Genomic DNA, 16,020 nt, shown 5'->3' with positions numbered 1-16,020 from the left:
GAATTTCTTCTCTAAGTGGATGGATTCTGACAATCAACACTGTCCTTCATCTTGGACGGTCACAATTCCCAGCCTTGGAAATCCCCCCTGTTCTCTGCACCTGATTAGCTGGTGAAGGACTAAATAAAAGTGGGCAGTCTCAGAGTGATATTTGGTGTAGCCCTCAGGTAGCATCACTCCTTTCTCTGTATTTTACTGATGACCCCTACTTGATGCAAGGGGTCTGAGAAGCCTGTTTTCTCACATATCCATGGCACTTGTGGACACTGTCTCAGACCCAATTGTGTTTCATGTTCCATCATCATGAACATGCCTTCGTCTCCTTTTGTGCCTAAATGGTCTTCTAGTTTCCTTTGTTCCACGGGTGAGCTGAGACCATGTTCAGATTTTCTGAGCTCCTATTTCCCTTAAAGAATGGAAGCTGAAAGAAAGGTTGTGAAATAAAATGTAATGAGGGGTTAGGGAAGTTTTTAAGATGAAAGAGTAATTAATATAATAGATTGCTACTAATGTGTAATATCAGATCATCAATTTTTATAGGGAAAGGAAACTGGAAATCAAAGTGTAAATCGAAATCATAAAGAATCAATCACTTTCTTGTAAAAATATTAGAGAGATTCCCCCAAACCCTTCCCTACAATGACTCAAAATGCCATCTATTATGAAAGAGATAGTTATTAGATTAATTTGGAAACAGGAATTCACTTCCATGTCCTTCCTTTCATAATTCTATTATAGATTTGATTGAAGACCTTGGTAAAGCAATGTTCAAATATTAAATTTTTCTAATTAAAACATAATTGTCAGGCCAGCCCTGGCAGTCCGTGCACGTCTGTATCCCCAACTGCTCAGAATCCCGAAACAGGAGAATTGCTTGAGCTCAGGCACTTTAGGGCAGCCTGGGCAAAATAGCAAGACTGCGTCTCAAAAAACAAACCTCTTATACAAAGGTTTAACAATTCCTTACCATTCAAAGAGTTCAGAGCATACAGCATGGAGGGAGAAAAGAATGTTAGAGTTTCCCATTATTAATCTAGTAATTTATGATTAATCTATTTTAATGCCTCATAATTCTAAGGTAAATAAAAAATTTCATTTCTAACACATTAGTAGTCATCACTGCCAGTTCTGGGAATGAAGACCGATCATCCACATGCAGCACTGATCATTTCCAACTCTAAAATGAACGTGTGACTTACTTCTACTTTCTCTCCAAAGTCACCCTGCCCTGGGGTGGAGCCAGCATCTTACAAGACTGACCACATTTGGTGACAATAGATTGTAGCCCACCATCTCTTTGTTATCACTCCTAGTCCAGACTGTCATGAGCAGTTAGGGAGCCTAGACAAGCATCTAAAACAGGTGTACCTGATCCCCAGAATTCCTGGGAAAATATTATTAACAGTTCATGTTTACAATGTACAGCGTAATGTTTACACACATTGTAGCTATTTAGTAAATGTATATGATGCTTCTTAAATATTTTCACATTCCCTTACCTTCCTCCACTCCCCACTCTGTTTCTTGGACCTCTTCCCATTTACAAAAGATCTCTCTCCTTGTATCCTTGCATCAGTATTTTCTTTTCCTCTGAGTTTGCACTTTGCAACACTCAAATGATAGAAATCATATGGTATTTAAGGTTGTGTATCTGATTTACTTCACTTAATGAAAACTTCCACATTATGTTTTCCATGTGTATCCATTTTCCTAAAGATGTTTTAAATCGATCCTTTTTGGTGTGTGTGTCTTTTCGAGATAAGGTTTCACTATGCAGATTGGGCTGGCTTTGAACTCACTTTGTAGCCTAGGCTGGCCTTGAACTCACAGTGATTTTCCTGCCTCAGCCTCCTGAGTGTTGAGATTATAGGCATGGGCCACCATGTCTCGCTTTGAATGTATCCTTCTTTTAGCTGAGTAGTATTCCATTATGTACACAGGTCTACATTTTCTTTATCCATGCATGCATTGATAGGCTGCTTCCAGAATTAAGGTATTATGAATTGTGCTGCTACTAACACTTGTATGTGAAGGAAACTCAAGAGATCCAAGCTGTGGGACAGGAGGTGGAGCAGTCAATGAAGGTGCGACCTGTGGGGCCAGTTAGTCTAGCTCTGGAGTTAAGCTCTGCACTTCCTTGTCTCACTGTTGAGTCCAGAGGAGTGTGCATGAGGACACTGTGTAGGAGCAGGTATGGGGTCGAGATGCAGGGTGGGGAGAGGTTGGAGTACTTGCCTAGGGAAAAGGTGTCCCCTTTGGAAGTGGCTTATTTCTTAGTCCATCCTGAACTATTGTTCTATCATTTCTTTGATTAACTGGATTTCAAAATTGCTGCATCATGGAGAGAGAAAAGATACTGATGAAAAAGTTAAGAAACTGGAGGAGAAAATATTTTTTTTAAACTTCCACCAAAGAAACAAGTGCAGCCTTTGTTTCAAGCTCTGTCTCCTGACTGTCTTCCACAGTGGCTTCAGTCCAGGAATTGAATCACTGATAAGCAGGGTCTTACAGCTTGCCTCAGCAATGCAAGCTGAAGGGCTCCTATAAATTCAGGACATCTGCCCCTATTCCACCTAAATATAGATAACTAGGGCCTCAGGCATCTATTCATTTTGCCCTTTTTCTTTCTCCTTTGTAGAAACACAGTGACAAACAGCACAAATAACTGTTCTTTTCTGCAACTAAAAATACATGAAATTTCTTCTTCTGTTTTTCTCCTTACAAATAGATTTTTTTATTAAATCCTCAACTTTTTCATATTTGAAAGAGAGAGAAATGATCACTGGGTATAGCACACTCAAGTTACAGGATACATAAAGTATAACTGCACAGTGGGGAGTCAAATGACTCCTGAACAGAAATATGGTTAGGAATATGTTAGTCAGCTCATCAAACCCAATACTAAGAAGAACTCATTCTCATTAATAATAATGAATAAAAAAAATAAATAAATGCCTTCCCTAATTTATCAGGAGTAACAGAGCCTTCTCTCCCTTTCCCCAGAGCCATTCAGGGAATCTAGAATAATTGTGAGAGTTCTTTAGACAGGGATACGCATTTTATATGAACAGTTTTCTTACGTTTGTTTATCAAAACCTTGACAAAACTGCCTGCTGAGAATCCATAGTTTGTGAAAACATCATTCATTCAGACAATGTGAACCTTGTCCTGTAGTAGATGGAGCTTAAAGTACATACCCAGGCAGTGATGATTAAAAGGGAAGCAATTCCAAGTATGAATGTGCTTAAAATAAACAGGAAAAAGCTAGCCATTGCTGACAATAAAGGCAATACATCTGTGAATTTATTGCATAATTTTGTCCTACTTACAACAATGTACAACCACCACAAGCACAGCTGCTTTTCACAAACAAATTTATTACTTCTGGTTGCTCTTCTATTGCTTTCAATAAGAAATGCCAAAATAACTGTGATTTAGAAATGCTATCAACTGATTTGAATGCTCAATAGATTCAGTGCATTATAATAAAACTTGCCTCTAAGTGTTGTACTTAGACGAAAACACTGTATGGATTTAAATCTTCTGCTTCAGCTGCACATTTCCGCCGATGTATTTACTACAGAGTACTGGAAGTCTGTCTTTGGTTTCTTATCTGCATATTCATAGGGCTGTCTAACAGCTTGCAGAGAGTTTTTACTTAGTTATCTCACTTTAAATATTAGGATTTAGTAATGTTCAGTTTATGCAAATCTTTAGTTGAGCCTACATCATTCGTCTCCTGTTTCAGGTCATAATTTCTCTATAAGACATCACAGAGACTGTAAGACATCTGGATCATGGGCCTCAGTACCTGTAGCCTGGGATTCTTCTGGCAGTTTTGAAGTGAAGGATAAGTCCCTTCTCCAGGGAAGAGAACTCAAATCCTGTACCATGGCTGCATTTCTCTGAAGAGTGAAGAAGCACAGGAAGCAGGTCCAGATTTTTAAAGGAGGTGGTAGAAAGCACATCCTCTCCTATACTTGCACCTTTCAGATTAAATTTTTATTAAAGGGAAAGTTTTCTTTAATATGAAGTGTTTTCTAAAATCTGAGAAAATTGTGTTTGTGCATGTATGTAAGCATAAATGCTTGTGTGTGTGTGTGTGCATACATGTATGTGTGGAGCCCCTCAATCATACTGAAATTGCCTACACTCTTTTGAATGTATTACCAGAATGCATTACTGCAGAATTTGATGTACTTCTGTTAGGAAAGAATAACATTCATCTTTGGCTCTTTCCAGTTTGCCAATGGGTTGTACAACGATTGCATAGTAATTCTGGATTTACAATTGATAGAACATTTTAAATCACAATTAGGGTTAATAGATAAAATATTGAGTATTTGTGTGAACTAGAATTTTAAACTAACTACCTAAAAGGTAGTTTGGTTTTTGTGTGTGTTACTGGGTGAGGCTATTGGTTTTTAGTAATGAATTTACCTGACCCTCACTAAGCTTCATTGTTTGTGTCCAAACTTCTGAAACACCTGCCCACCTTTCTGATGGCTGCAGGGTCCCAATAGAATAATGTGTATTAGCTAAGTGGGAAGTATATGAGATGGCAACCATCATTTCCCCAGAAATCATTCTTTTAAGTTAATATTTTTATTAATATGATAGTAATAGTTCTGAGTGCAAAATTGGCTCTTCAGAAATGAAAGCCATATGAAAAGGAAAAAAAAAACCCAGACATCTATTTTTTGAGGATTTTTAAGTGAAACTTTATGGGAAAGTAAAGAATATGATGAGGTGCTATTTGATGATCCTATAGAGTTTGAAGTTCTAGTGGAATTACAGCCAGTGCAAGAAATAGAAAGATTTTAGAGATTTTTAGAAGATAACTAGAACAGGCATTATTTTAATTTTATTCTATTTGCCTCAAGCACCTCTTTTTTCTTACTTACAATTGTCTAAATGTCCATTTACAGGCACAATTTATATTTATAAAAATAAAATTAACATTTCAATAAAATTCCCTTCTAAATATACTCCATGATATTAGGGAGAATTTAGTAGGCAGTCAGTCATAAAATCTTGCATATAGTTTAAGGATTTTGGTGGCTAAGCTAGATTCATATATACAATAATGAGAGGATAGGACAGACTGTTAACATTTGAGGAAAAACTGAACTGGATAAATAGTGCTGTATGTCAAGCACCTTTTCTCAATGACAGATGATTTAAAAAGATGAATCACATCAGAAGTAAGGAGAAGAGAAAAATAAATAAAACAAAATTGATACAAGATGAACTAGACAAAGTGGTACAGTATTAATAGCTTAAAAAGTATATCAGATATTACATAGGATCTTTGTGACATCAAATTGCATATGACATCAAATATACAATGAATAAAAGGATAGCTCTGAAATGCAGAACTCTTTTATACTGAGGTCAAATAACAGTTATTCAGTGATCAAAAATGGCCCTATTTGAGTTGATTAATACAGAAGTCTGTAATACCTCAAATACTTTCCATACAAATAGCTCTAGTGAATGAATCCTTGCCTGTAAAATGATGATCTCTTAATATCCAAGTGTATGATACCAAAGTAATATGATTTTCTTGTTTACTAAAAGCATGTTAACGTATGATTAGACTAGATCTGGTGAACAAATAAAAGAAAAAACTTATATAACTCATTTATAGGCAATCTGTTATTTTTTCAGGAAAGATATCATGAAGTTATGATTGAAGTTAATCTCTTTCCTTTTTTTAATGGAGGCTGAAGGAGATATACACACTGGGGCTGTCAAATATTCACTGACCATTTGGATAATTATGGAGTTCCAAGGTCCAGTGGCTACATAGAAGTGTCACTCAAGCATTGAAGCATGAAGAGAACAGGTTTTTTTTTTTTTGTTGTTGTTGTTGTTTTTTGCTTAGATATTTGGGTTACATTATTTGCTGAAAATGGTTCCTAGTAGAATTAAACTAGTTCACCTTGAAGACACCATGATCCGACCCTCAGTTATCTTACTGAATGTGTTACTTTATATAGATGCAATAAGGTGAAGAATTTTATTTGACAGAATTCATCTTTCAGAATTTCTATTAGGATTTCCCCTGAGATGAGCTGAGGTAAAGTAGAAATGTGACCCTCAAAGCACTCAGTAGATGTTAATTGTTGCTGATTGAGGGAGACTGAGGCAGGAAAAGCAGTGGTTTCATCTCACCGTTGGAAAACAACTTGGTATTGCTGGTAGGTTGGCCCCAAAATGTTAACAACCATTCTCAGAGCATAGGGATACAGAAGGTGCTAGCTATGGGGTAAGCCAGTGTGGAACACAGGCAGGATATCTTGGGGTGCTTCAGGGAGATACCTGAAATAATGACCTAATGGGAGAATCCAGGCAACTGCAGTTTGTGTAGGAATTGAGGAGACATACAGAACGATTTTTTTGTGGATTCCTGCTGTGGGTTAGGAATTGTATGTTCATTTTTTTGTTGTTGTTTTGTTTTGTTTTTGTTTTTCTTCCAGTACCAGGAATCGAACTCACGACTTTGTGCTTGCCAGGCAGGTGCTGTGCTACTGAGCTAAATCCCCAGCCCTTGTATGTTCATTAATGTTCATTAAAAGCTCCAACTAAAGGCAAGAATTGTTTCTTTTTTAATTTTCAAGATGAACAAAAACAGGTTAAACAAACAGACATAAACAAAACAATACCCAAACAATAGAAGCAATACAGAGATTCCAACAAAGTGATAGAAAATTGACAATAGTTATTATATTACATATTGTTATCTTCAAATTGGTTACTCAGTTAAACAATATAGGCATTTAAGATTGATCAAACAATTAAACATTAACTGTTCCTTTCAATAAAGCAAAAGAAGTCGGTAGTACTACTCTCTCAGTTTTACTGTGTGTGTGTGCATGTGTGTGTGTGTGTGTGTGTGTGTGTGTGTATTCCCTTCTTTCTTTTTCTCTTTTCCTCATCCAAGTTGTTCCCTCCCTTTGAACAGTTTCTTTCCCTTTCATAATATTTATTATACCTTTCAGATTTTATTTACTCTTTCAGGTTCCTACACTAGTGAGACAATATTTTATTCACACATACAGGGTCTGATTTATTTCACCTATGAGTGTAGACTCCAGTTGCATCCATTTACCTATGAAAGCCTCAAGTTTATCTTTCTTTATAGCTGAATAATATTCCAATATGTAAAAATACCACATCTTTTTTATCCATTCCTCAGTTGATTGGCATTTGGGTTGCTTTCATGATTTAGTTATTATAAATTGAACAGCCATAAATATGGGTGCACACATATTGCTGTGGTATGATGTTTGTAGTTCTGGAAAAATACCCAAAAGGGAAATAGCTGGATTGAATGGGATCTCTAGTCCTACTTTACTGAGGAATCTTTAAACTGATTTCCACAGGGGTTACACCAGTCTACACTCCCACCAACAGCAGAGAAGGATTCCTTTTTCCCCGCAGCCTCACCAGCATTTATTATTGGTTGATTTCTTGATTATAGCTATTCTCTCTGAGGTGAGATGAAATCTCAGTGTTGTTTTAACTTGTATTTCTCAAATGACAAATGATATTGAACATTTTTTCATGTATTTATTTGTCATTTGTATTTCTTCATGTGAGAAGTGTGTATTCAACGCAGATGCCCATTTTTGGATTGGGTCTTTCAATTTTGCAGGGGCTGATTTCTTTTAGTTCTTTATATGTTCTAGATAGAAGTCCTTCATCAGAGGGACAGTTGACTAAAACATTTTCCCAATTTGCGAGTTTTCTCTTTACTCTGTAGGTGATGTTTTTGATAAGCAAAACTTGTCAATCAGAGGAGATCCCTGGTGTTGTTTCTTTGAAGTATTTCCCATGCGGTTTGCTTTTTTGTTCATGAACTCTTTGCCTACCCCTATATCTTCAAGATTTTTGTCTATTTTCTCTTCCAGTAGATTTAGTGTTTCTGTTTTAGTGTTTAAACGTTTGATCCATTTTGGTTTGAGTTTGGTGCATGGTGATAGACATGAGTCTAGATTCAGTCTTTTACATGTGGTGAGCCAGTTTTCACAAAAAACATTTATTAAAGAGGCTATCTTTCTTCCAGTGAACTTGTTTGGCCCCTTTGTCAAAAATAAGTTGGCTGAGTGTATTTGTGGTTGTGGTTCACTTTCCAGTTTGTTTCTTTGATCCTCAGGTCTGGTGTTTTTTTTGGCTAATACCAGGCTGATTTTATTACAGTGGCCTTGTAGTATAATTTCAAGTCAGGGATTGTGATGCCACCTGATTTGTCTTTGTTTCTCAGGATTGTTTTGCTATTCTGAGTCTCTTCTGGTTCCAGATAAATTTTAGGACTGTTTTCTCTAGATCTGAGGTATACTGATGATATTTTAATTGGGATTGCATTGAATATGTAAAACAAATTTGGGACAATGGCCACTTTCATAATATTGGTTCTTCCAATCCATGAGCAAGGAATATCTTTCCATTTTCTGAAATCTTCTTCAATCTCCTTTTTCAGAGTACCATAGTTTACATGGTAAAGATCTTTCTCTTTTTTGTTAGATTGATTCCTAGTATTTCAATTTTTTGGATGCTACTGTGAAAGATATGGTATCCTTAATCTCTCTCTCAGTGTGTTTGTTGTTTGTGTACAGGAATGCTATTGATTTTTGAGTGTTGACCTTGTATCCAACTACACTACTGAATTTGTTTATGAATTCTAGGGATCTATTGGTGGAGTAGTTGGGGTCTTCCATGTAGAGTATCATGTCATCTGCAAATAATGATAATTTCACTTCTTCCTTTCCTATCCTTATTCCTTTTGTATCTCTCTGTTGTCTAATTGTTCTGGCTAATGTTTCCAGAACTATGTTGAATAGGAGTGGTGGCAGTGGTCATCCTTGTCTTATTCCTGATTTTAGAGTGGCAGCTTGCAGTTCTTCTGCATTTACCATGATGTTGACTGCTGATTTGTCATAGATGGCTTTGATCAAATTCAGGTAAAGACCGTCTATACCTATTTTCTGTAGGGCTTTTATCATGAATGAATTTTGAGAAAATTTGTCAAAAGCTTTTTCTGCATCTATTGAGATGATCATGTGGTTTTGGTCTTTGGTTCTCTTGATATGGTGTATTGCATTAATTGATTTGTATATATTGAACTATCCCTGCATCCCTGGAGAATGAATCCCACTTGGTCATGGTGTATAATCTTGATGATTAGCTGCATTCTCTTTCCTAATATTTTATTGAACATAAATGAAATGAAAGAAGAAATTAAACAGTATCTACAAACTAATGAAAGTGTAAATATAACTTACAGGAATCTGTCTGATGCACTGAAAGCAGTCCTCAGAGGGAAGTTTATAGCAGTGAACTTACACAAAAGGAAAACAGAAAGAGAACAAATAAATAGCCTAATGCTGAACCTCAAACTTTTAGGAAAAGAAGAACAAGAAAAGCCCAAAGCCCAAAGAAGGGAGGAAATTATAAAGATCAGGGCAGAAATTAATGTAACTGAGACAAAGAAAACACTACAAAGAATTAATTAATCAAAGAGTTCATTCATTGAAAGAATAAATAAAATTGGTAAATCCCTAGCCAACCTTATCAAAAAAAAGAAAGAAAAACTCAAATTCATGCAATAAGGAATTAAAAGGGTAAAATCACTACAGATCCTATAGAAACTCAGAAGATCATCAATATCTACTTTGAAAATTTTTACTCCTATAGAATGGACAATACAGAAAAAAATGTACAGATTCCTAGTAAAGTATGAATTACAAAAGTTGAATAGGAAGAAATAAAAATCCCGAATAACCCAATATCAATTATTGAAATTAAAAATGTAATTAAAAACCTACCAACAAAGAAAAGCCCAGGTCCTGATGGATTCACAGCTGAATTCTACGAGAAATTCAGAGAATATTTAATGCCAATTCTCCCAAACTCTTCAATGAAATTAAAAAGGAAGCAATTCTCCCTAACTCATTTCTGGAGGTAAGTATTATACTGATACTAAAACCAGAGAAAGAACCAACCAAGAAAGGGAACTACAGGCCCATCTCGCTAATGAACATAGAGAACTGTTTCTTAATTACACTTGCTAAACTATGATGTCTTTACAGAAATGGGTCATATGGGAGCCCTGTTTATTGTTGCACTCATTACAAAAAAGAAGAAAATGAAGCAGCTATAAAGTTGTGGACAATGTTAAAACACTCTGAAAAATATCTGTGGTGTTCATCGGAGCACTAGCTGGTGGACTGATAGGCTAAAGACTAGCCTACCTGTATTATTGGTAGTAAGAACCTTAACCTGGACGGGGCCTATAGCTCAGTTCAGAGTACTTGTCTATCATGCACAAGGCACTGGGTTCAAGCCTCAACACAACAACAACAGAAAACAACAAAAATACCCTTATTTTGATATGAATAGAAATTTAAATTAAGTAACTACTTTGTTCTGATTCCACACTGTCTTCTCATTACATGTCAGCTTTTGATGCTACATGACCACAGGAACAGTACACTAGAGGAAGAATTCACATTTCCAGTCCTTTTAGCATTGGTAATTCTTTTTTCAAAATTCAGTTTATTGTTACAGTTTAGATAAAGATAATTATCATATTCATCATAGGGAATTTGTACCTGCATATGATGTACCTTGATTCTTCTCTTTTTCCTAATCCCTTCTCCTACCTTCAACTCCTCTTCTATTCCTTATTTGTGGGGCACCACCTAGGTGACTTTCCTTGAAAGAGGAGCAATTACCTCCATTTTGGCTGAGGCTGACCCTAATTCCATGTACTGATATGCATAGAGATGACTGCGACTTTTCCTTATTCCCTTCAGTTGACTTTAATCAATGAATGTTGGTCGAGCCAAGGTGCTGATGGTAATCTTTGGAGACACGGGTGTGTTTCCCTGAACCCCATTGCTCCCTCCAGTGAGCCAGGGTGAGACTGAGATGGGATGTGTGAGCCAATGCTCCACGCTTTTGGCTGGGATAGAGCCTTGGGATAGAGGCTATGACTTCCTGGGGTTTGAAAGTTTACACATCAGAACTGAAGCACTGACTGGAAAACATTAGTTGCTCTCTCAACTGTGTTATGCAGATTACTCTTTCTGCACATCCTTCTCTCTGCATTTGCAGAGGTGATTTCAGCCTCCTACCTAGCCCAGCTCATGGCACTCACTTACTTCCCATGGTTCTCACAGTCACTCATCCTTAAGCCACTCCCTTCTTCAAGAATGAATAAAAACTGGGTTCAGCCTTGGATACAGGCCTTTATTGCAGACGGCCACCATCATGGCTGGACTTAGGACCCCTTGGCTCCCCATAATTACAAATACATCTTAGTGTCTTTATTTTCTGCATGAGTTGCACTGGAAGTGGTAGATTGGAATTAACTCTCTAGAAGTCCAATAGCATTTCATGGGATTATAAATATACACTTCTTGCACCCTGACAAGCCTGGGAAGGACTCTCTATAGTTATTTATGAAGTTTTGTTTCCATTTTATCCTTCTTTTATCAGTTGTTTTCTTTTACTTTCCTTCCTTTCACGCTCTCCCCATCCTAGTTCTCATTTCTTTTGAACAATTTCATCCTATTTATAGTACCTATTATACACTTTGGTTCTTATTTACACTTTTGGTTTCTCACACCAGAGAAACTGTGTGATATTATTTACACATGTATATCTGATTTATTCCACTTAAGAATATGATCTCATGGTCCATCTATTTACCTAGAAGTGTGTCAAGGGAGGAAATATGACTGAGTGGTACTCTATTGTATATATATATATATAAACCCACATCATTTTATCCATTCTTCAGTTGATGGGCTGGCAAGTCTGTGAGGGAAAAGGAACCCCTCACCATTGGTAAGAATGTGGATTCTTTCAACCATTGTGGAAATCAGTGTAGAGATTCCTCAAAAGCTAGGACTAGAGTTTCCATTTGACCCAGCCATTCTTTTCCTGGGCATCTTCCCCAAAGAATTAAAAGCATCATACCACAGGGATATATGCACATCCATGTTTATAGCAAGCAGTAGATTGTAATAGTTAAATTTTGGAAGCATAGATAAGTCTTAATGCACAATAGTAAATGGATTTTCTGATTTTGTATTTCAGTGTATGTGACCTCAGTGAACACAAATCTGCCTTTGACTGAACAATGTGTGTCCTAAGGTTTCTGAGTTTAGAAGAAAAAGTAGTTTACACTTGACTTTGGAAAATTTAAAATTGCCCACTGGGAGCTCTTAAGATACTGTCAGTCTCCTTAACTTCATTGTGGTACATTAATTTTTCCTATTCAAATTCCCCTAACTGCCATGTCAGTCACATGTATTTGTGCAAGAAAGAAGAAAATGTGCACTTAACAAAAAACAAAAACACCCTGAAAAGGGAAAAAGTGCAGAGTGCAGGGCAAGCTCTAGATCAACATCAAGCATATTCTCATTATCAGTCCTGTCGTAACATGTTGAGTTCTGCTCCCTTGCATTATTCACACAGAAACGGAGGGTCCCCTGGTAATGGTGCTACTTTAAGTGAGACTTATTTTCATTATCTCTTTCTGAGACTCAAAGGAAAATATGAACAGAAATCTTTACACAATGATCAGCATGGACACTTTCACCAAGCACTTAAGTTATTACCATTGTTGCTGTTTTGGCATTATAGGAGAGAATCAACTGTCAGATTTATGACCATGATACATAATTTGAATGTTCTTTTCTTCCTTAATATTCTGTGAGAATAAATAAGTCTTGAAAATGTGCTAATGTGCTCATTTAGGGGCCTCAAGAAGTAACATCAACAAGTCAACAGTTTGTTCCCCGTTCTTAATGCAGCCCTACTCAAATTCTTACATCTTTCTACCCAATCTCCACGCGATCTGTCCCCAATGTCTTTCTGGTTTCACCTGCTACCACTTCCCTGCCAGCTCCTGCTTCTCTAGCTGCCTGCTTATGTCTCAGGGCTTGTGCCGTTGCTGTTTCCTTCCCTACAATGCTCGTCCCTGGGCTGTCTGCATGCCCTGCTCTATTTGGCCTTCTACTCTTTCTAATTTTAAAATTTTTATACTGGGGCTTGAACCTAGGATCTTCTTGCTGAGCTGCATCTACAGCTCTTTCTAATTTTGACTCAAGATATTGCTAATTTGGTAAGTTTCCCAGGCTAGGTTTGAATTTACAAGCTTCTGGCAGCTTCACAGAAGGCTGGGATTACAAGCTTGTGCCTCTATGGCTCCATGGTTTTTCTATTTTTGGTTCAAATGCTATTTTCTCATGGCAACTTCCTTGACCTTCATGTACTAATACTTTGCTTTTTCGTTACTGCTGTTCTCTACCCTTATTTGTTTTGCTTCAAAACACTTCCCTAACTTTACTATAGACTTACTATGTTATCATATGACATTCATTTGTCTGTATGAAAACTCCCTATTGGACTATAACTGCTGCTAGAGAGAGATCCTTGTTTTGGTAGCCTAGCACAGTGCTCTCTCTTGAGAACAATGACCACCACAGAGTAGGTACCCATTTAAGATATGAGGAGGTCATCATTGCATACCCTCAAACTATTTCTCTTGATGTGCATGTCTAGTTTAGTCATCATCTTTAAAACATAGCAATATAGTTAATGTACTGGTTGTTCTAATGCCAACTTATTTTGTTTGTTTGCTTACTTGCTTTTGAGATAGTATCTACCCATGTCATTTAGGATGGTCTTGAATTCACCCTGTAGCCCAGGCTGGCCACAGACTTTCAGTAGTCTTCCTGCATCAGCCTCTGAATTGCTGGGATTACAGGCTTGTGTTCTTAATGGCTGAGCCCAAGAAAGTACGCTCTGCTAGGTTTTATGTACTTTGCCTGCACTGTCTCATTTAATCTTCACAATAACCAATTATCTAGAAGTTCTGTTAAAGTTATGATTTTATCAAATAAAAATTTGGGTAAATCACAAGATCCCTGTGACAACAGAAACCATGTTTTTAATTATTGGAAGTCATGCATCTTGGAATCTTTCCTTGTAGTTTCAGCAAAGTATATTGTTTTAAATAATAGTAAATGAATAAATAAATGGGAAAATACTGATAACAAATAAAATAACAATTTACCTCCTAAGTTGTGAAGTTGCCGGGCACACAAGTCTCCCTCACCCTGGGAAGAGTCTGGACTGGTAAGCAGGATGTCTTTAGCAGGCCTATGGTACAATGCAAAACTCAACTGCTAGAGTTAGCTCATAAGGTTATGTTTTGCTAGAAACAAATACTTTTTTTGTAGCCATGTATTAGCTCTGAATTTCTTAAACGCCTCCTGAAGTCAGAATTAGCTCCAGGGCCTTAAGAAAATATAAATTAGTGTCAAATTGCATGAACCCAAATCATACCTTAACCATTCATGGTGACTTTGTGAAATTTCTTGGTTACTTAATCTCTCTAGTTTCCTTCCTTGTGCAGTGAGGTAGTAGCACCTATGTCATCTGCTCTTGTGATCACTGAATAAATTACTCTATATGAGGAGCTCAATGTACTGCCTGTTCTCCTAACCACTGCAAAATTGCTAGCTGCAGTTAGATTTCTTATGCAGTCAAGAGCTAAAGGTTTCCAGCCATTGAAAGAGACATTTTCTTGCAATTTCCCATGTCTCTGAACCAAAATTTAAATATTAGTGCTATAGGTCAACCTGAAAAATAAATGAATTCATCATGCTCATTAAATCATCATGATTTAACTATCATAAAGTGCATGGAAATCTGAGGGTTTCTTTTTAAAACTATAATAGTTTGGGAGTAATTAAAGTAGTAGGATTATTTTATGAATATTTAGGAAAATTATCTCCTTCCACTTTGCTTTGACTATGGACACATAGACACAGAGTTCTGAGGTGAGTTTCCAAAATAGCCATGGACCTACATCGGAGAAATTCTTGAATAAGGCAGTTAAAGCTTGGCTCCTGAGGTTGCCAGGCAACAGCTCATGTACCTGGCATGGTAGTTAGTTTCCTGGAAACATTAGCAGAAGTATCTCTGACATGCTTGACTCTGCAGATGTGTACAAATTGGACTTTTAAAAGTTATTTCCTGACATTAGAGAAATCTCTAATATAAGCCCTCTGAATGCAGTCTATCAATCATCACATGCATTTGGTCTCATTCTATTCAAAAACAACAGTGTTGGGTGAGTTAAACAAAACATTTTAAAATGTGAAAATAATTTCTGGTAAAAAAAAATGCATCTGATATTTTCTATGCTATTTCCAACCACAGTGTACCAGTTTCTTTTCTTTCTCCATTTCCCAAAGTCAAGCAATCATAGATCTTCTGGTAAATCTTATAATTCCACTATAACAGAAATGTTTTATTTTTTAGGTGTTTGGAAATTAAAGGTCTGTATGTAATATAGTTTCTACATTCTAAAGATTTTCCTATTCTTTGAGAGAGTTGGATAATGGTGTTGGAAGTTGGTTTTGATTCACAGAACAATAAAAAGACCATGGGATGTGAGAGGTTAGGCAGAAGGGAGGGATATCTAGGTATAGCACAGAGAAATTCTAAGGCAGTGATACTACTCTGTATGTACTATTCTGAATGCTACACTGATAGATACACATTACCATACATTCGTCAAAGCCATGTTACAACACCAAGAGCAAGTCCTAACGTCAGCTATGGACTTACGTGATATTAGAGATGAATTAATGTAGGTCACTGATTTTAACAAACTCATTCTTGAAGAAAACTCTATCTCTTATAAATAATTTTATTGTGAATCTAAAATACTCTAAAAACAAATCTTAAAACTAAATTAATACTGATGTTAAAATTTGTAGTTATGATGGAAAACAACGCAGGATGAAGGGAACCTGGAAAAGGTTGCTATTTCAGAGAAGGAGGTCATGAAAACTCCTATGAGCGGATATTGCTTGAGTAGAAATCCAAAGGAAGGCAGTAAGTGAGCCTCAGGTATATTAGAAGAAAGAGTATTATACTCCAGGCAGATGCAACAGCAAGTGTGATACAAAAGCTAAGTGGCAAAGCAAATAC

The sequence above is a fragment of the Chinchilla lanigera genome, unplaced genomic scaffold (assembly GCF_000276665.1).
Source record: "Chinchilla lanigera isolate Chin_1 unplaced genomic scaffold, ChiLan1.0 scaffold00062, whole genome shotgun sequence".
NCBI classification, from domain to species: domain Eukaryota; kingdom Metazoa; phylum Chordata; class Mammalia; order Rodentia; family Chinchillidae; genus Chinchilla; species Chinchilla lanigera.
Note: the sequence above shows the minus strand (reverse complement) of the source record.